Source organism: Cynoglossus semilaevis, chromosome 1 (genome assembly GCF_000523025.1).
Source record: "Cynoglossus semilaevis isolate Cse_v1.0 chromosome 1, Cse_v1.0, whole genome shotgun sequence".
NCBI classification, from domain to species: domain Eukaryota; kingdom Metazoa; phylum Chordata; class Actinopteri; order Pleuronectiformes; family Cynoglossidae; genus Cynoglossus; species Cynoglossus semilaevis.
This window is the reverse complement of record NC_024307.1, coordinates 8,624,999-8,647,741: the sequence shown is the minus strand read 5'-3', so window position 1 is coordinate 8,647,741 and position 22,743 is coordinate 8,624,999. Positions and strand designations below refer to the sequence as shown.

Genomic DNA, 22,743 nt, shown 5'->3' with positions numbered 1-22,743 from the left:
AAGATTTTTTTTTTCAAATCCTGTGAAATGTAATTGATGCAGTTTAGCCAGTGGGGAAGTTGCCCATCGAAGCTGTAAATAAAAGAATGAGACTTGAGAAATGTTTTGTAGCAAAGTGTTTCTGGTATTTTTGACATTTTTATTGGTATTGTTCCGATATTCGTCAAAATTTCAGGATCAAATATTGAAAAAACAACTATAACTGTCCGATCCGATACCTTAGCCCAACTGCTCTATTTAACTTTGGGTGAAATGTTGTAAACAGGGACATTATCTCCAACAGCAGCCCACGGCCACGCCGGAGGTGAAAAGAAGTATCGGGTTGATATCGGTATTCGCAGATATTCTAGGTTGCAGTATCTCTATAGGACAGGAAAAGGTTGTATTGAGACATCCCTGATATCAGTCAGATAGATTAGCCTAGAATATCGACCAATACAGATATCGATGTGATATGTGATTTCACTCTCTTGAATTGATAGTTTAACACGTACGTTGTTGTATTTTTTTTACATGTAACATTAGCAGTATTAATACTTCATAATAAGCCTGAGCAGCAGCAGCAATTTTTCTTTTACATTTTTAGAAAAATTGACACTAAATGATCATTATATGGTTGGTAGATAGATAGAACGCTGCAATGTATATTTCTGAGAAAATACTTTTGCCTTTTACGAAAACCTTACGGTAAATTACCATAGTGCGTTTTTCAGTTTTGCTGCATTTTCAGTAAGTTGACCACATGTCTTAAGAATGGATATCATGTGTCATGTGGTTTGAACTGAAGTGAGCTGCCCCTGCACACAGATGACACACTTGATCTTTTTTTTTTTTAACCTTGTGGCCTTCACGGCCAGTGTGCAGTAAATGGAAAGGGAGCGTGAATACTCAGTGCCTCGTGTAATAAGCATATAATTAAACTCCTCTGACAATTACATCATGCATTATCAGCCTGAGCCAGATCCATTACTCCTCTCGATCAATGACTCGGCCACAATCGGCCTCCTACTCTGACCACACCAGGGACTGCAGGCCGGGCTGCTGCAGCAGTGTTTTGCTGTATTGCAGCACCAGTAAGTGCTGTTAGTGACATCCAACACCGCTGGTTTGGATGGGCAGAGGGAGGAGGGCCGGCTACTTAATGCTAGGTAAAGGGAACGCTGGAAATGGGAATTAGCCCTGATGAGGACAGTGAGGAGGCGGTGCAGCTGCTCGCAGAGAGGCTATTGAGTGGAATGATGAGTCATGGTGGCATGAATTAGAGCGTGTTCCTTCTTCCTCCTGCAGAATGGAGGACTGCTATTTCTATTAATGAAATCCGCAAAGGTGACTGAGTTCCAGCAGAGGCCGCGCCAGTGTTGTGTAACAATTATGAATTAAACATCAGAGCGACTTCCGACAAAACACGTGAGCTCACAGAGATATATTTGGGTACATCGACGATTCAGGTGATGAATTTTGCACAGTTGGAGGTTTTTTTTATGTTGTAAAGACGGTGTAACGGGGTTGTCCTGACACTATAAAAACTAATACGAGTACTTTATGTTTCAATAAGAATGAACAAGGAAGCAGTAGTATAAGGATGGTGCAGCTCTGTGGGAAGTAGGGAGACATGCAGTGAATGTACGAGCATGACAACATTTAAGTTTTTAGTTGTTGTTTTTTAAGTGTATTCTTGTGAACTCTGAGTTCTGACTTACGGCGAAAATCGAGTTATGTTGCATCTTGGGAACAGATATTCGACATAAGTCAAGGAACCTCTGTATCTCACTAAAAAAAAATTACAATATACTGTATATTTAAAAAAAACTAAATAAACTTTCTCCATCGTTAACCCAGTCAGCTGACCAGAAAGTGAGCAGAGCTTTTCAATGTTTCTGTCTGTTTACCATCACTGGAACTATTTCTAAATTTTTCAATGAACACATGGTGTTGCACCTGGCGAGGTGTCAGGCTGTTACCAAACTGAGAAGAGACTTTACATGTTCTGCGCTTCTTCAGGTGTTTGGTTTAATTGCCGATATACTAACAACAAATCAATGCTCAAACACCTTGACAGTGGTATTGGTATCAGCATCATGAATACCGTGTAAGTCATAAGTACACTGATGGTGTCAGAGTCAGGACACACCAGGCTGTTCCTGACGACAGATAATATTCTCACCTCCTAAATGGCCTCATGAACAGAAAGAGCTGGGGAGAATGGACCTCACATGCCATCTGCCAGTGTCTGGTGTGAAGGGTATGAGATTTTGATCAGTCTGCCAAATTCTTTTCTGCTTGTCAGAGTGGTCTGGGAGGAAGGACCAGAGAATAGATGAAATCACTGCAACCTCCTTCTGGCTCCATCTGTGAAATCACTGCAACCTCCTTCTGGCTCTATCTGCTTTCCTTTCCTCTCCTCTCGTCCTTTCTCACTCTTTCAATAGATGCCTCTCACCCTGCCCTCAATTCATCTACTCCCTTGCTCCTCCATCCATTTCATCCTTTTTTTTTTCCTTCCTCCATACTCTTCTGCTCCTTTTCAACAAGATTATTACATTACACGTCCAGGGGACATCCATTAGCTCGGAACATGTTCTTTCTTCTTCCACTTTGTCTTTTCCTCTCCTCTCCTTGCCCTCCCAGAGATGGGCTGAGCCAATGTTATTTCAGATTATACAGTTGTTAAAGCTCATTTTAAGCTAACAACAGGACATCAAAAGTGGAGAATCCTGCACCGAGGGAGAGGAGGAGGTGTTGATGGAGTTTCAGGGCAGGTGAGAAATGTAGAGGGGCTGTGAAGAACAGACCTGATCAGATGGAAGAAGAAGATTAGAGAGGGAATTATTAATAGGGCCCGGGCCCCGTGGAGCAGGAGATTTGTTTGGAGGAGGTTTCAAAACTAACAAGGAAGATAATCGGAAGGAGGCGGTGGAGAGGCTTCTCACCTTTCGCACCATCTGAAAGTGAAAGATATGAAAGATCTGGACAGATTTCACCATTGTTACTTTTCCATACCAATTATTTTTATTTATGTAATGTGATTCTTTTACCTAATTTACATGTACTATATGGTATATAACTTCAGGGGCTCGTAACCCTATTTCCAGAAAAAGTGGTACACTTAGGGGTAGGGGTAGAAAGGTGTAGCCTCTGGTCACCTGTTGACAGTTGGGATTGACATTAGCGCCCCCACGACCCTACAAAGGATTTATTAATTGCAATTGATCATGATTGATTGTGTCTTAAACACTCACAATTAATCACGATTAATCATTATTAATTTGCAGTTACCCTGTGATAATTCAGATTAAAAATGTAATCTTTTCATAAACAGATTAGACAGAACTTTAATGAATCTCCAATAGGATCAAAAAAGTTTGATCTGTCCTACTCTAATCTAATCCACAATAAACTGAGGGATTCACTTTAAAATGCAAGTGCTCCTTTACTAGGAAATATATGGCTTGACTTGTTCTTTTCACACACATGATCATATAAAAGCCATATGTGGATATTTTTCCACCATTTAGTAAAAACGGAAAACAAGCTACAAATGTATTACCGTAAAATATGGTAATTTTCTCAGTGAAAAATAAACTGTCGACTTTAGTTTGAAATGTAGTTCAGGAAGTGTTTCAAATGTTCTAAATATGAGCTTCAGACCTATAGCTGCCTTTCTTTTCTGCTACATTTGTCACCGTCCGCTCTCTTCCTCTCGTGCTTTTTCCATTTTTTTTTCTTTTTCTTTTTTTTTTTTTTTTTACCCTGTATGCTTTTCGTAATCCAGCAGGTCACCCCAAAGGGAGTTTGAGTGATTGATGTCCTGGTATCATGCTGATTGACTTCATGGTTGCATACCCTGGAAGAAGGGATGAGGTACACAGTGGCAGGGCAATCACAATTGCACAGGACATACTTCATTTCTAAGACCCCCTCCCCTCGCCCCTCACCCTTTTCCCCCCCCTGGATCAGTCGTCCATCCACCCACACACCTTCCAGGGTGAGTGGTCTAAAGCCGAGGTGCTTCTCAGCATAAACGCTGACCTCTGCGTGAACACACTTTTGTTGTTTTGTTTTTGTGTTTGATGGAGAATTTAGGGGTCACGTGGTCTTGAACCCTGTTCTCCCTGGAGGTCAATGTGGCCATTGTGTTCTAACATGTAAGGGTTGGAGTCCAGGGAGTTACCTGTGGTGCTCGTGTGTCATTCATTTTTTTTCTACATGGATGTGAGGCCAACATACACCAGAGTCGAATGAACCGCGGCCACATCTCCTACAATCGCTTTGGTTTTCCCTATTTCACTCCATTTGTGCCGTAATCTTCCCATGTCCTGCGCTGTGTCTTAAAGGCACCGTTCCTGGTGCACTACACGGGCCTGGTACTGTATTTATATTAGGGTTTCACGTGATGAGAAGCAGATGGAGTGTGTCAAAGATAAAAGGGAAGGAAGTATGAAGTATGACTAAGGTTATAATGATGGGGAGCCAAGACCCAGGAGACCAAATACACATTTCTCTCTGTCTTTTTCACTCACCCTCTCTCCCTCACTGCCTCACTCCTCTTCTGGTTTGGATTTTCTTGCAGTGTGTGTTTTTTTTTTAATGTTACGGAAGATTCTTGGGGTGTTTGCTTATTTAGCCCGAGCCCAGATTCACACCCTCTCAGCACATATTGCTGCAAAAGAATAACTCCTCTCCAGCTGTTCTTGGTCTGTTTGGCAGCGATGGAGAAGGAGACGCTGCAGGAAGGAAAGTCTTCAGCGGCCAACGCTGGCTGGGTGTCGGAACAAGTCGTATCAAGCTCCAGCCAGTTCTGTTCTACAAACCCATATTTCCCAAAGAGTTTCAACTCTTTCTGAAATGGCAACAAAAAAACCCACAAATCTGCAATTTGTAATATTTTTTCTATCCTCAAAGACCATGTTTGAAAGACCAACTTAATTTTAAGTAAACCTGATATTGGCAACTTAGCGTTCAGCAACTAATGATACAAAGGTTGTATAAAAACCCAACTGTTCAACAATCTTTGACACACAGAATCCAGTGTTCACTCTAATCTTGGAAACTGTGGCACCAGAAACCCTTTTCATACTCTAAGTCCACCGTAACGCCGTTTTCACACAAAACTGATGTAAAACTTGACAGTCACCCACATTCAGCAGCTGTTTCCGCCTTGGGATTTATTTATGCATCTTTGTATACTTTGCAATGAATCCACTAGGGGTCAGATCTTCACTTCCTCTTTCTTGTCTTCATTTTGTTCCAAATGTCCATTGGGAGTTCTCTGTTACCTTGTAAATCAGTAATTATCAACTGGCAGCCCGTGGGCTGAATCTGGACCGCCAAACCATCTAATTTGGCCCGTGACTGGATTCCAAACTAAACATGAAATAATAATGTTAGGCAAAAATGTGATTTTATTTTTTTAATATTTCAACCAAAGGTTGTGACCCTGTAAAGTAACAGATGTGCAGGAAGGTTAAAAAAAACATTTGTGATTTTTGTACTACTGTAGTTTGATGTGGTCTTATTTTTTGTCTGGAAGGTAAAAAAAAAAACATTCGTGATTTTTGTACTTCTGTAGTCTGATGTGGTCTTATTGGTGGGGGTTACTGCAAAATACTGCCCCCTGTGATTTTCAGTGGTACTGCTCTGTATCTTGCATCGGGGCTCCCACAACTATAAAGCCCAAACCTATTATTTTTATTCTGTTATTTTATCTGTTTGACTCTTTGATAAGAATCTAATGACCCAAAAAAGTTAAAAGAGAAAAAATAATAATAATTAACCAGTTCTGAGTCCTATTGGCCCAAAAACCAGCCAACAGCTTCTTAAAAGTAGCTGCTAACCTACAGCAGAGTGATAACCCTCGGGGAGGTTGCTATTGCTAACGGGTGACAGTGAGTTCAACAGTAAATTCCAAGCTGACGCGGTGACTAGCGGTGTTGTTTGTGTCATCACCGTCCCGACTCCTGCATGCACCTGCTGCTGGTGGGTTTCATTATGGATTCCTCTAATGGCTTTTAGAGTTGTAATAGCAGGGATTTGCATGGAATGAGTAATGAAGCACTTGATGTGGAGCCCGAACCTAATGAGAGCGCCCACTGTTTCCCACAGACACAAGGAAGTGATAAGAGCGGCAGACGGCTCCTGGAATCCGTCTTTATTTATTTATCCCTGGGTATTTATGTGTTGACAAGGCCAGGTCGTGCAGCTCCGTCGTTTGGGACGTACACACACGCACAACTTTTTTTTACAGTCCTATTGACTTGGTCATTCTCGGTTTTAATGGCTTTTCAAGAGGTGTTTTTGTTTTTTAAGTTTTTTTTTCTTTTTTTTTAAGTGCAGCCAGAGGAGCTGTTGTGCAGCAGCTAATGTGCTTTCCTCACCACAAAAAATAAGCCAGGGAACATCAGGGGGCAGCAACAGGGGGGAGTACTGGCATTACACACCTGTGGTCCTAATGACTCTGGCTGTTCTGACATTAGTCATACCCACTAACTGGGTTTCCAGATTCTCACTTCTCTTTAATAGAAAAACCCAAGCAGCAGCTCTGCCTGTGACATCACGGCCTGTTTGAAATATTTTAGGGCTGTCACATTAGTGATAGTGATAAGGTAGCTGTGGATTCATCAAGATTAATCATGGTTGTAACTACAGGTGATTAATCATGATTAAATGAGATGAATCAACATTACCAAATATGGTATTTTTATTTCTGTATATACATATTTTTGATTCATCGAAATGATTGGATTATCAATATGGGAAAAAGTTAAGAAAACATGCAAAAGTTTGACTCGTACTTTTACGACTTACACAGTTGATGGATTTTAGTCGTTACTGAGCTTCTTGGCCGCAACTACTATAATGTGTTGGTAGCTGTTTTCGAAACTTAGACTTATTTACTGCCCCGCGCTCGCTGAGTCATGTCTGGGCAAGCCTGGCGTCTGCCCCCCCCCCCCATTTGACATTTGAAGCGTTGGGTAGAAAACTCTGTTTGTTGACTATATGTAAAGCAACGATAAGAGGATGGACGATAAAGTTATTGCCTTTTCATTTTGACAGCTCCAGTTCATGTTAAATTTATGGAGTAAAATCCATGTTGGAACACTTCACGCACTTCATTACTGTTTGTCTTGGCTGAAATGTTAGGGGGAAAAAAAAACAACCCAAAGTGCATCTAAGGCTGTGCTCATCAAACTGTTTTCTTTTTTTTTTTTTTTTTGATGAATCACTGTTTGGTTGGTCGTGTTGTCTCTTGGTGCAGTGAGTCAGTTCGATATTTTCACTCTGTCTCCTTTAAGGCAGCAGACAGCTGTCTGTTCTCACAAATTGACTGCAGGTGTAATAAACAGCAGCAAAGCACAGTCTGTGCACAGGAACATTACACCGAGGCAAATGTCATTCATGTAGATATAATACACTGTGTGTGTGTTTACTTGTACAAACAAACATTTCTCAATTAATGCTTCAAATCACTGATGATTCCATTTTTTTTTTCAAATTACATCAGTTAGAAGCAAATGGCTCATGTCCATCAGTTTGTATTGATTTCCATTTAATTCTTTACACCCATCAAGGAAAAAGGGTAAAAGGTTTGGAAAGAGCTCTTATAAGTGAATGAACTCTATTTTCTATGTTTTTGCTTCTCATATATTAAGACTCTTGACTTTTTGTAGGTCTTTTTTGATTTTTTTTTTTTTTTTTTTTTGGGGGGGGGGAGGGGGGTGTCATGCTGCTCATGGCAGTGAAATCCAGCTTTGCCTAAAAGTAAATCAGAATCCTTGTTTGACATTGATAATAAATACATATTAGATGTCCAAATAAAGTTTTAAGAAAAATGATTGGTAATAATCCATTAATAATAATAATAATAATAATAACAAATATAAAATAATAAAAACAATCAATCTTTAGGCAGGTGTTTAAAAGTTAAACATATACAGTATTAATTTGTGTGTCTATCTATATCAGGCATGGGTAAACTAAGGCCCGGGGGCCAAATGCAGCCCGTTCAGCTTCTTAATCAGGCCCGCCAAACCTTTCCAAATTATATAGTTTATTTATATTATCAATATATTTCTGCCTTTTACGTGAAATATCCACGTTTCCCCAATAGATGGCGTAGAAAATGATAAAAGCATTTTAGCGTTTTAGACTTTATGCATGACTTTTACATGTCATTTATCTTAGTTCATCTTTCTACTCCTGACCTGGCCCCCCGTTCAATTGTAGGACAATTGTGGCCCGTGAGTCAAAAAGTTCGCCCCTGGTCTATATATTTATATGTGTGTGTGTACATATACATACATATATAACAGACCCTCACAGCGTCTGGAGTTGATCTCAAAGTCTTTAGATTGATACTAACTCAGAAGCAGCAGATGAAGAAGAAGAAAAAAAAAATCTCCTGAAAAACAACCTGTAAACCCTTGGATTTCACAGGAGAGAATTGTAGTTTGAACCATGACCTCATGTGTTTTCTTTATGTGGCTCAACTCCACTGTCATTTTCAAGGTTGAACCGCCTACTTTTACATAATGCATTTTTCCTCCTGTTGCTTTGCCGACAATTACTGCTGCATATATATATATATATACATATATATATATATCTCGACCCTGTAGTGTTTCAATACATTGCCGTGAACGAGATGAAGGCTTTCTGGAAACCGAACCTAGTGGCACGCACCGTCCACATGAGCTAATATGTGACGTGAAGCAGCGCGGGCATGGGCCGTCAAACACACGGCGAGTTTTGCAATCAATCAGATCGTGTGAGTTATTCACAGACCAACATCAAAACAGCATTACTTATCTTAGGCTTTTAATTTCCAATCCATCTGTCAGAGCAGCTGAAATATGGAATCTCATTACTTTGAACAAGTGGGGAGGGGGGACAACATAAATCATTTTATTTTCATCCTACACTGACAAGAGTCTTTTTAGAACATGAGCAGAGAAAAATGGCTGCAAAAGTGGGAAACGGGAGTGAAGGTGACAATCAGGAAAAAACAGAGAAGGGACGTGAAGTGGAGGAAGGGACAATCAAAAAGCTCTGAAAAAAATGATTTTAATATTTGAAAACATTTAAAAGCTTTGACGATGCGTCTCACAGACTTCTCCGTCAGCGTTGACAAGCGCAAGCATAACAGCTTTGATAAGCGATCAGATGTACGGCGTTTCATTGCTCAGATATGAAAATGTTTGTAAAATATTTTTAAATTTGGATTCGAATTTTTCCCCACAGTCTGTTAAAATTACAAAAAATTTTGTAACCGATAATACATCTGAAATACTATCTCACTCTGTTCTAGTCCCTAGACAAGGCTTGGAAACCTGATAAGCCCGATATTCTCTGAACATGAATATGTTATACACATCATTGGTCCAGAAATGTGTCATAAAGAGGAAAGAAATGTATATACATATTTGTATATACTGTATATATACATATATATGTACATATATGTGACTAATTATATATGTAAATATATGCGACTATGTACTTGTATTAATTTACATACATATTTGTATTTGCTATATACAGTATGTGTACATATATGCGACTATGTATGTATGTACATATACTGTATATGTGCATATATATATATTTACATAATCACGTATGTCATGTATATAAAACCTTGTTTTTTACTAAAAAATAGACGCACAAACAGCCCAATAGAAAGCAATGTTAAAAATAAATGTATAATAAATACATTTATCCAGACATCGGTCATTCAGCGTAGCAGCATTAGCTTCCTGACACGTGAAAGGACTCACAGGAGGTCTGCCTTTTTGCCTAATTTTTCACGTCACCCTGGGAGGGATTGAGACACAAATTGAGTGTAGTGCCCCTTTAAATCCATCACTGTAGCCCAGTCTAATAATTCACGTCTATAACAGACCCTCTAAATAATTCATTTGCCGAGATAATGAAAATATGCTAATTAGAGAATTGCTATTGGAAAAAAAAAGAATGCATTACACTTCTCAGCCATCATAATTAGGACATGTAATTATTTAAGCATTACTTTGTGAAGCTGAATTATTAGCGCCTGTCAGAATGTAGTAAAGGGATCAGAGGAGCGGACTGTGTTTGACTGGAGGTGACGTGTTTGATGACTCATTTTATGGGGAACACAGTCCTGACAGAATTCCGAGTGTTTGAGTGAAACGTGTCGGAATGATTGCCCGTGGAACATGTGTAGTACCAGTGTTGGCAAGAACACGACCACTTCACTGTGGACGTGTAGTACCAGTGTTGGCAAGAACACGTCCACTTCACTGTGGACTATTAGAACTGCCAGAGAAAAGTCTGTTTCTCTGCACGTCGTCTATTTAAGTCTAAACCCTCCTGCTTCTGCTTCGGTGTTTCCATCAGAAAATTCCTTCTTTGTAGGATTTTGCCTTTGGCATCAAACTACATCCTGCGTTCTTTGCTTCATCTGGGGACTCCAATCTAGTTCCTTTCAGTTTTGCAAAAAAAATGGACTCCAATCTAGTTCCTTTCAGTTTTACAAAAAAATAAATAAAAGCCAGCTTTAGCTACATCAAACCCTGATGCTGAGCTTTAATTTTTTTAAATCAGGTTTTCATTGAAGTTGCTGAACACAGTTGTGTCATTTTTAACAGTTTGAAGTATTGTTACATAACCAGTGAAAATACAGTTTTTAACAGTGCAATGTTGCCAAATGACTTAGGTTTTCTTCTTTATTTTATCAAGTGGATAAAACAACAAAAGGTCATATTTTAAAATTACAACATACACAGGAGTAAGAAGAGAAAAATGGACTTTGCACACAGTGGTGTTGAGTTGAAACATCTGGTAATCTGTGGCTCACGTTTGAGTTGTTCAGGTCATGTCGCACTTTTTCATATTCTGACTTCTGTGTTAAAACGTTCTGACTCAGTTTCATATTTTCAAACACTTCTGAACTTCAACTGCCCTCTGTCCTTGTCACCCTGTCACCCCCCCCCTTTTTTTTTCTTCTTCCTATTCGTCTTCGACAAACAGAGGACCAGTGAGCCAGTTCCAACAGAGAACCATTCTAAAAGTTTATCAACAGCTTCTAGTCAATCCGTCACTCCTCCTTTGTTTTCTTCTCCCTATTTTTCCAAACCCTTCTAACCTTCACCGCCCCCCTTCCCTTTTCCCCCTGCCCCCCCCCCCCCCTTTTTTTTTCTTCTTCCTATTCGTCTTCGACAAACAGAGGACCAGTGAGCCAGTTCCAACAGAGAACCATTCTAAAAGTTTATCAACAGCTTCTAGTCAATCCGTCACTCCTCCTTTGTTTTCTTCTCCCTGGGTTCCCCATCCTTTCCCTCTGAATTCCCGCCCGTCAGAAAGGAGAGCTCTGTCATGGCCCCGTGGAGGGAAAATGGCGGAATTCATCCCATGCTGTGTCAGTGATAACACTCCCGGGCGTGAAACATCCTGCCTCAGATTACAAGCGGAGGATTCATACCCTGCTCTCTCCTTGTCACCGCCCCATCAATGGCGACATTAAGCAATTTGCCGTACAATAACGGCCTGTACCGAGGAAGAGGCCCCGTCTGTGGAAGACTCCGGCTGGCTCTCTGCGCGCCTGTCATGTTGCAGCAATTGACACTCGCTGTGGTTTACGTCCCCTGTTTGTAAACACAAATGTACACAAGTGCATGCATGCACGTCTGCCGTGTGGGTGATAAAACAATGCACGTCAGCGGCTGCACACACGGCCCTGCCATGGAGACACGCTCCACGCTGTGGCTCAGATACTTATGGGATCTGCAGCCAAAGTCGACAATGGGTAATATAGTTCCCTTATCCTGGGATATGATTTTATAAGTGGTCCAGATTATAATAAATGACATTTACTGTGAGTTATCATCTGATCTGTGAACTCTCCGCCAGATGCTCCACAGTAGCAGGAGAGAGAGAGAGAGAGAGAGAGAGAGACAGTGAGAGTAGAGTGCTGACTAATGTCTCTGTGTGCGTACATGTGTGTGTGCGAGCGTGTGTGCGAGCGTGTGTTTGTCTGGTGCCAGAGCTGATGCAACTCTGCCAGGAAGCAGCGTGTTAACAGATATTTGAGTCTCGAGAAAATGCCAGCCAAGACTGAGTCACCTCTTTTTTTTTACCCGCAACCTCGAGACAGATAAAATTTCCAGTCACCAACTAATGAATGACCTCATTTATTTACAGGCAAATTTATATGCGAGATGGAAAAGCAACGGACAGGATTGAAACAATGAGATGTTTTCAGTTCATCTCGTGTTTAAAGCACCGCAGAATCAGTTTGTCTTTTAGATACTTTAGGTCAAATGTCATTCAGAAAAAAAAAAAAAAAACATTGACGTGTTTCAAATACTGGCATGGAATAATGAAAATTTAACATTTTAAAAATAGAGACTATGTTTCATTTATTGTATGATATACGACATAAAACGAGCAATTATGAAATTATAATATATACTAATAATAGTAATAATATATACTGTATATATCAAGAAAATATATTCATGCATATTGTATATTCTACAATTGAGAAATTTTTACACTGCAAACATAACATAGTACAGCAGTCTTTCCCAAAATTTTGGAGCCACAGCAATTATTTCTCATTGGAAACCCCACGACACACCACCAAACAAGAATCTCACAGAAAGTATGTACTGAAAGGTTATCATCCTCGTTTTGAATGTACTCACATTTTACTAAAATCTCAGCACGTTTAGTTGAAGTCAACGTTGATTTACTCGCAGGAATTGAAGAAAGACACTCTTGTTCAACAGCTCTGATTTTTTTTTTTTTTAGTTTCCCTTGTTATCTGCTACAACCTAGCAGAAAAGTATTGGATTTTTCTGCCTCTCACTTACACAGTGGCGACGATGGAAAAATAAATAATTAACAGTTTTCCGACCAATTAGGAGAAATGTGATCAATTCCCACAGAACAGCTTATGATATATCATGGTACCGTCACAGTGGTTGGGAATCCTTGTATTACACTACTTAAAGATAAATCAAGCACGCCTCCTTCTACACCGCCTACTACCCCCCCCGGTCAGTGAAGCCTTGTAATGAAGGCTTTTCACACTCTTGTTCCTTGTTCCATTCTCTTCTTTTTTTTTAATACCAACACAACTTCCCGCCTCCCTTTCCTCCTGCAGTACTCTGCTTAACAACGCTGACCCTCGCTGACCCCGACACCACCTCGCTGTCTTCCACTGAGTAGCTAATGGCCAGCAGGCCTCATCTCTCTATTGACCTCTCGCCCATGGCGAGGTGAATTATGGCACCTGAGCGGTGGTCTAATGCAGCAGGTCCTGACACTGAGACATCAGTCCAGAAGGGCTGGACCGGGCAGACTAATGATGCAGACATTGGTAAAGGATGAAGCCGAGTCAGGGCAGGACAGACGGAGACAGGAAGAGACAGAGGGAGCTTATTAAGGCTGATTGTCTCATCATTGTAAAGGAGACACAGGCAGGATCACGGCCACCAGTCTGTTTCTCCAGAGTGACTCTCTTCTTCTGCATGACTTCATCGCAGGCGCTCGTCAATGAATCGATCGCGGACTAAATATAAACACTTATTTCTCATTTTGCCCCATTTTTGAAAAGCCGCGGTGACGAGCGGACGTGACAGTGTTTCGGAGCCCTGTCTCTCCACGCCTGTTAATATCATGTCATGTGCTCAGTTGCAGGGAAAGGTCTTTAAAGGTCAGCTTTTAACACATCTCGTCATGTTTTTAACTTTCAGGAAATGAAATCTGATTTACTGATTTACCCAAAGGCGAACGCGGTTTCGTTAATGTTTGTTTGTTGGCTGCACAGGCTTCCATCCCCTTCTCGGCAATAATCTCCCACAGGGTGGACTACATGCTCTTCCTGTGCCTGGGCACATTCTGCCTCCTGCTGTCAGCTCTAAAGAGACCTTCTCCCCTATTCACCTCAACCCCCACCACCTCCCTCCTCCTCCTCCTCCTCCTCCTCCCCCTCCTCCTCCTCTTTCCACTTCTTCACCAGTCACTCCTTCCCCCCCATTACCCCCTCTTTCCTCCGGCCTGAGACGGGACGTGTGATGACAGCGGTGTCAGCACAGGTCACAGTGATCCTGGGCTGCTGCTCTGTTCCCACTGGCCCTCCAGTCAATACATTCCTCCTTGTTCTCAGGCCTGGCCAACCTGGTCTCTGTCTCCGCTCCCACGCTCGCCATCCCGGCTTCATCACCGGCTCCCACCGTCCAGCCTCACAGGAATCTGGTTACAGTGGACTGTAAAGAAGGAGAGAGAGAGAGACAGAGAAAGAGAGAGAGGGCAATCTGAGTGTTTCTCTTTCTAATCCTTCATCTGCTGGTCTTTTAGATTAGTCATTGTGTCTGTCTCCCCTTTTTCCACATCCCTGCGTTGGTGCATGTGTGTGTGTGTGAAGCTGTCTCAGTTACACTCAGTCTCTGCCTTACCTTCCAGGACAGGTTAAGTCCTCCACATGTGAATCATGGCGTGTGTGACGTCCTAACTACCCCCTGCCAGGGGCCAAATAGCAGCAATTTATGTCTTTTGTGGACAATGGGGGTCATTTAACACATTCATCTGGGGTTTTCATTTTCACACAATAGCATCGTAATACCTTTGGTGACTCACGGTCCTTCAACCTGACATAATCCCAAATTTTCATGACCAATCACGTAACCTGAATCAGGATTCAGGTTTCTCGTTTCCATCGACATTTATTCCAACTTTTTTTTTTTTCAATTAATGGGGAAAATAATAATAATCCTAACTCGGTATAATGCAAATTAGTCAATCATTGATCTAGTATTGCACTCCAGCAGATGTAGTGATTGCTGAGGTCAAGCTTAAGGGCTGTTCACTTCTGGTATTAGCGTCTGTTCTGACCGTTCCAATCGCCTGTGGTCAGTGTTGAGTGCAGCAGTTCACACCCTACAGTCCACCCAGTATAAGTCTCCAGTGACCTGTCCGACCTGCCACTGGTCGAACTGAAATACATGTCAATGTCGTGTTTATAGGTACTGTATGTCCTTGTTTCCCAAAGACTCGGTCACAAGAGTTTTTTTTTTTTTTTGGGTCGTCTTGCATCATGTTTCCCAGATAATGTCTATTGACTTGGGTCGCGAAGGTTTGTGACTTTAAAAAATATGGGTCTCCAGAAAGAAAGTTTGGGAAACATTGCTGTATGTGGGAATAAAGTTGAGATTTTAAACTAACTAAAGTGCAGATCTGTCCGAGGTCAACGTCTTTTGAGTTGGTAGGGAGTTGAATATAAATGTGAGAATACTGTATTGCCTGTAAATAAAGCTGCACCCCTGAGTTCAGTCCAATGGATGTTTCTAACATGCATTATAGACGCCTCACCAAAAATATACCAAATATATTTCTTGTGTAACATATATTTATGAATAATATAACGTGATGAGCAGTAGAGTGGTAATAAGTTAAAAAAACATGTACGTCTTGACTTCTGTAGTGAAGATATGCAGATTTATACTGTACTTTATACACAGTCTCTGCATCAGTGACGGGATATAAACCTCAGTTTCACATATAAGCTGGTACTTTATAAACATGAAGTGCGATACTTCAGTGATTCTTCCGACAGTGAAAAACTAGATATATGCATATCTTTTATGTAATAGTATTCTGAAGTAGTAGTGGTGTTGTGTATAAAGTGTGTATAGAGTATAAACTGTATTTTATATATGCAGGTATTTAGGTATACACATATATATGCATACATATATGCACGTATTTATGTACATATATATTTAAATATATATACAGTATAAGTGTATATATATGTAAATATATAAATAAATATATTTCTACATATATAACGTAATGTATGTATATATATATATTTATTTATACATTATTTATGTAGATATATATTTATCTACTCATATGTATATACATACAGTATATATGTACATACATATACATATGTGCATATATGTATGGCATATATATATACATATAGTTTATTCTTTGTGTGTATTACTGTGTCCATACTATAAAAGGTTTTTTAGTTCTCTGAAACTGCAAGGGTCAGAGGACGTTTCCTGGGATAATGGTCTCTAATCCATCCTGGGGATAGATTGCATTTATGCATGCTCAGGAATGCAGCCTCATACGTCCTTTAACCATCTTTGTTCAGTGGGATGTGAGGACATTCAGGATGGATTGGGAGCATTCAAGTTCCCAGCCCTCACAGGACCCTGCATATGATCACATCACTCAGGATGGATGTCTAGACCACATCTAAACGGGGTCAGAAACACATTCACACATGTTGTGTCTGGACTTTGCATCAAATCAATTTTCAGAAGTATCTGGAAAATCCACGCGCATTTCTCATGTCGAATGTGATCGAAGCCACTGCTTCTGGTTGATCTAACAGAGGAAATGAAGTTTAATAACATTGACATTCTTAAACTGGATTTTCATTAGTACAGAGCAGATCTGGCCTCAAAATCTAACCTTAAACTGAGGAAAAACTCCAATGTCTGCCACTAGGTAATTATTTAGTAATTTAATTACTCTCAAATCAATACCTCGTCATCAGCATAGAAACAATGTCATGGACTGAGAAATAGAATAAAAACTAGTTCATAGTGAAAATAGAACCCATAGTTTGTTTGGGATTTTTTTATGAATACTTCAAAGGTGAATTCCTCAAAGGTGGTTTATGTTGCATTGCACTTGTAAAACATTTTGGGCAAGAGTAGGGTTGAAGAGCATCACCTAAAGACCTGTTTTTAACTGCTGGTCCAGTAGAGTGTAAAACGAGTGCAACAACTGCAGTGTTGGATCATTTGAATTATTTCATAATATATTATAAAATATATTTATAATAGATGTAATAACCAGTACCATGTGTTGAATTTTATTTACCAAACTTTGCATGGTTTCATAGAAGTAGACTAAAGAAAAGATTTACCTTGAAATCCTAGTTTGAATGAACGGCTGAGTCAATATTTGATATGAAATATAAAGTTACAACCTGTGGATATTTTAAACACAAATCCACTGCAATACTACACTACGCTAACACTAGCTATAAGCCCTTCCTAGGGTTCGGCGGCAAAGACTTTTTATGCATTGAGTCTTCATGTCTGCAACTGTCTTAAAGTTTTATTCAAGTTCAATTCCTTCTTTTACTCCAATCTGTTTCTGGTATTACAGCCGGGCAGAGTATCCCTCGCCTGAGGCAACATTAGCGACGGCGTGACAGACAGTATTAGAGAAGAAAGCTAAAATCAGATTCTTCCTCCCCCATGAGTGTTCGCTTTGCTAAAGTTCTCATTACCTGAGGGAGACAAGAGCGGGAGAAGTCTCATTTTAGCACAATTTCAGATGCCAGGTAACCAGAGCTTATATCTCTATATTCAACGTTTCAGATGCAATCTCCCCCACACCCTCTACTCCTGGTTATGAAATACCCCCTCCCCTGCCCCTCCCACCCTCCCCTGCAAAATACGTTGGCTTTTCTCCCTTGGATAATCTCACATCATCACATCAGGCCGGTTGTATTGATTTCTGGGGAAAGTAGTCCTAAATTGCTCTTCCTTTGTCAATCTGAGGCTTGTTACCAGGCAACAGTGTGACCCAACTCTCTTAAGCCCACCCCCCACCCCCCCAAAACCCCAAACCAACACACACACACACGGACAAACACACATGTTCAATTACAGTCTTGACTCAATGCCAAAAATGCAACTGGAGCGCACCTTCTCCTCTTCTAATGTGAGACTTGAAACAGTGACGGTGACACTGAATCAGGATGGAAGGAAGAACAAAATGTTTTTTTTTTCCTGTCACTGATATTCCATCCATCTACAGTTACTTATTTTAAAATACCCTGCATGAAACACATTTACTTTTGATGTGTGTTGAAATCCAACCCCAACAACTTGAGCTGATGTCATGGGACCCAAACACTCAAATGTTTTCTCCGTCTCCCTTTTTGATTAAAATGGGTTGGGGCAACTTTGTGGCATCTTGATGAATGATGAAAATAATGGGCGGAATTTTCTAGTTGGAATCAATGTAGTTCACGTAACAATTTAATAGCATAAACGTGCCGCTGCAGGCCATTTAGTTAAATATTGTGTTTCGTGTTAAAAGTGATGACTGTCAAGACAATTTTCCTAAGACGGAATTCTCGCTGGGACAAATTGTCTCTGGCTTTATTTGATAAATTGAGCAAATATTCAAATGCAATTATTCAAATAAAACTCAACGTATTAATCACATTTGGACAACGCCGCTCTGTTCTCCGCACTCATTTATCATTTGTCACTGCTCAAATCCTTCCACTCCAAACTGGGAACTCGTTTTCGTCATTTCGCTCTAATTCAAATATTCAATCTTAAATGCATCAGATGGCTGCATGCGTGCGTACATATTTGCAGGGGGTGGGTGGCCGGCGGGCTGCAGGGGTTGTCGCAGGATGGGGCGTGGTGGGAGTAAATTGTGGACCACCTGCTTCTGTCACCTGGGACGCGCCTTACATGATGGAGCCAAATGCTGGAGATTGAAATCACGTGACGACATACAGGCTGCTCGGCCCAAAGAAATCTACAATTTGGGCAAAGAATGTATGAAAGAATAGGATTTTTTTTTTTCATTCCTTGTGCAGCATCTTCCTTCCAAAAGTCATTCCAAAACAGAGAAAAAAGGAAGGGAAATAAAATGTTGGTTTCAACAGGGGAACAAAGACCTATCTGCAGTGTCCTGAATTAATATCTCATTATGGTTCCGCATCATCATATTTTGGCTGATGTTAAAGAGACAGGAGATTATACTAATTACATATCGCATAGTGGGAAACGTCTCCACCAGTGATGAGTCCGACTGCTCACTGGGAAGCGTTGCTGCCGTTTTTTCAGACAAATTGGCTTCAGAGTGAAAACCAAGAAAGAAAAAACGAAACAATTGAATAAATTAGACTCCGTCTTTATCTACTTGTTTCTCGCTGCCGATGCAAGGGATTTGTTTTGGGGGAGCTCATCCGAAAGAAACACCGATTCCGAATGACGTTCCTGTATCGCTGGTTTCTATCATGATCTGCTTCAGTGTGAGGAAAAAAATCCTTGGTGTTCATTAAAAGATCTCTGTATTCATACACATTCCTGGATTTCTTCATGTCACAGGGGCTTTATCTCCTCTTCGCTGCACACGTTCAAAACACAAAAGTGGAAGGAGAGGGAAAAAAAAAGGAAAAAGGAAAAGAAATCCCTCAATATCACACCGTTCCACTTTTGAAACTGGCTCCTTTTAGATGATTCTCTCTCTCTCTCTCTCTCTCTTCCTATGTCTGCCTGTCTGCCTGCATGGCGGGGAGGCTGCCTTGATAGCCTCAGGCTGCACTCCTCTGTATGTATCTGATCCAGGCCTAATGAAGCTGAAAGCCTGGCAGTTGTGTGGAGCATCTGCAGAGCCACAGAGTGATGGGCATCTCATTCTGCTGCTGTGTCCCAGGGGGTCACACACATCTGAGGGCCATGCCTGCTGTATGCACAGTGATTCTCTGCCCCCATGTATCTGTGCTGCAGAAGGTCATGCCACATATGCTGTATAGATGCCATCTGGAATGTCCTCCTGACTGCCGTAGCATCTCTGTCCTGCCACCCCCGGACTGGTGATCTGACCAGGCTCAGAGCTTGACCTAATGGAAGATTTCACGAGCTGTTCTTTTTTTTTTTTTTTTGTGTTTTACTGCATACCGCCACATGACCTGTTAAGTTTCACTCTAAACTACGAGTGCAGCAGACAGACAGTACTGGTTTATTTAAGACACACTGCCTGGTTGAAACCCTTATTCATAAAAGATCATTATTCTATTTTTAAACCTGAACAAAATTGGAAACAAATACTGCCAATACAGTTCATTCCAGAGAACGTCAATATATTGATATTTTCCACTATGTGACATGTTGTTTTCTTTTAGTTTGAATTTAAAATGATTTAGTACATTTTACCTGTTGTGCTAATATAATTGTTAAATATAATTACAAATACTTTTGTAATTATTATTAATTACTTTTGTTGGTTTCATAGTCAAGCGGTTAGCACACCTGCCTCGGAGCAGAGAGCAGGGGGTCCTGGGTTTGATTCCCAAAGGAATGCTGTTATCACAAGAATTTCCCAAATTGGGAATTGTAAACTACTGTGCATTTGTATTTTTTTGTGTATTTGCCTGTTTTATGTTTAATACTCAGTATAAACAACTACTATGTTTTTTTTTTTTACTGTGACAGTTGACAAATACCTTTTGAATCTTAAATCATTCCCTTTCTGGTTTATAGGCTACTTAGCTGTTAGCAGGTAAGCTAACTCACCCATTCAATATTTCAAACACTTTTGTGCTTTATAAAATTAGCAAGTATGATTGACATGATACAAAAATGTAAATACTGTATATTCTGTGTTTTAATGATTGACATGATACAAAAATGTAAATATTCTGTGTTTTTTATGTTTATTTTTAAGTGAAAACGTAGGATATGTTGTTACCGCTACTTCCTTGTCAGAGCCCCTGAGGTAGTTAGCTAAGAGCTAGTTAGTTAGTCGACAACAGTGACTTTTTACTTTACACATTCTGTATATTGTATAGTCATTTTTTACTTTGTGAGCACAGTTTAGCTACAGTTCTACTGCATTACTTAGACGTGCTACACTGACATTGTCAGGAACTATTTCATCGGGGCTAACGTGCTAAGCTGTGCCGTAACATTTGAGGGGAATCAATCAATTTTTCTTCAATCGTCTACAAGGAGAAAAATCAGCATAGAGTGTATGTGACTCGAGTAACAAGAGAAAGTTCCCAACAGTACTTATTCCAAGGTTGTCTAATATTTTATATTCCAACCGTTTCCTTCATGGAAAATACATTTGTGCTCCTCCACTTTCCCCCCCTCGCTCTCGTTCTCTTCCCTTTTTTAATACTATTTATTCTTTCATGTTGACACTTCCCAGTTTCCAAGATTGAGAGATGATTAAATTACAGACATTAATATGGCAAGTGAGTCTCATGCAACTGGGTTTGGGCTGCTACACCCTATACATCTAAATATAGATTTAATAACACTGCCTGTTTTTTCATTAGCAGCCCAGAATGCTTACAGTGCAATCGGCTGCTCCCTCTCCTTCTCTTTGCATACAAACATCAAGATACTTGCTGGGAAATGAAAAGAAGAACCGTAGTTTTGTCTCCTACTTGGTCTTTGTCTGTAACGAGCCGAGGCGCAGCGGTAGAATGTGAATGTCTGACCATTTTGTTTTTTCGAGCTACATTAAGCACAGAGCTACCAGAGATACTCCTTGGCAGGTTTCGTAAGAGTGGAGTCATAAATGAGGACCTTTAACCAGAGGTTGTACCACAGCCAGCACTCTTAGGCAAAATGACTTACTGATAGGCCTATTTTTTTTCCCCCTGCCTACTCTGGGAAAACGTTTCTCATCTTCATTTTCTCATCTGCATCCCTTTAATGACACGAGCTCACGTTTCCAAATAACCTCGGGATCGGACAGATATTGCGGGGCGGACAGATATCACGCAGGACAGGAGCTGATATATTTACTCCGAGCTGAAAATATCCTGCTGTGAATGTTGTGCCAGGAAGCTTTAACATCACTGGATTGCTCACTGGATTCTAATGTCAATTAGTGGAGATTACCTCAGAGGAAATCAAATTACCTTCCCAGATCTGAAGGTATTATTTATCAAAATTTGCACATGTGCAACACCATGAATTCATAACGGTGCCTTTCAGCCGCTGCATCGCCGCGCTCTGTCAGCTGAGTGTATAGACAGCCGGAGGATCTGTTTACGTGCCGCCTCCATAGGGTATATTGAATGTGTCTCACCCACTGTCTTTTATGGAACATCTTCCAGCAGCTTCCTAATTACCTTTGGTTTTATGGTCAGACCTATGTCAGTCCCCTGCTCAATTTGTCCCTGTGAAATATGGCCTGGCCTTGGGTTCAAGTAGGGGAGAAAACACGGCACATTGATTAATCAAGGCACGCAGGTCCAACCTCTGTTCTTAGAGAAGTCAATCCAATGACATGTTTTCACCTGGGGCACATTCCGGGAGTCTGAAGTTGCTTCCTCTCTGTAATTAATTTTCTTATATCTTTCCTTCATCTTTATCCCCAATACAATTTCCTTGAGGTAAATGATAATGCCGAATCCTGAGACAATTGAAAAGTAAATTATGCAAACACACCGATGCTAACGCAGCATGTTTTGGTCGTTCCCCGCTTAGGTGCTGTTCACTGACTGTGACCAGGAGAGGACACAAAGGAAAGGAATGTGGCCTCGGGCCTGCAGGACAGATGATGTTTCAGTGGTCTCTGGAAGTGATGCCCCCAGAGGACAACGGAGGAGTGCATGAGGTAAACACACAGTAAACACACTTGGTTTTGTCATAGATGTAGAAATAACAGGCCTGGTTGACTTTTAGTGTCGTCGGATAAACACAAATCTGCTTTTGCATTGTTACGGAGCACAATCCTAGTCGACATTTGTGTTGTTTTGTAAAACTAAAAGGAATGAAGCCGAGATGTTTTTTGCATTATCTGTTTTTTTTAATATTCCTTTGAGCTCAGGGAGCGTAATGATCAAATTAAAATAAGAGTGAAGCAGCACTAAGATCAGAAAACACAACTAAATGAAATAGGTATGGTTGATAAAATGAAGAAATGGAAACATTCGCAGCATGGGGGGGGGGGGGGGGGGGGGGT

The 22,743-nt window shown here is 40.6% G+C and overlaps 1 protein-coding gene across 19 annotated transcripts in view; it reads left to right on the top strand.

Moving 5' to 3' along the window:
* sox11a (SRY-box transcription factor 11a) overlaps nt 1–22,743 on the top strand; it is a 436,554-nt gene that overhangs the window by 154,984 nt on the left and 258,827 nt on the right. For all 19 annotated transcript variants that reach the window (XR_003051995.1, XR_003051997.1, XR_003051996.1 and 16 more), the window contains exon 4: nt 22,266–22,395. The gene's annotated coding sequence lies outside the window, so the exon portion shown is untranslated. The remainder of the gene's footprint in view (nt 1–22,265; nt 22,396–22,743) is intronic.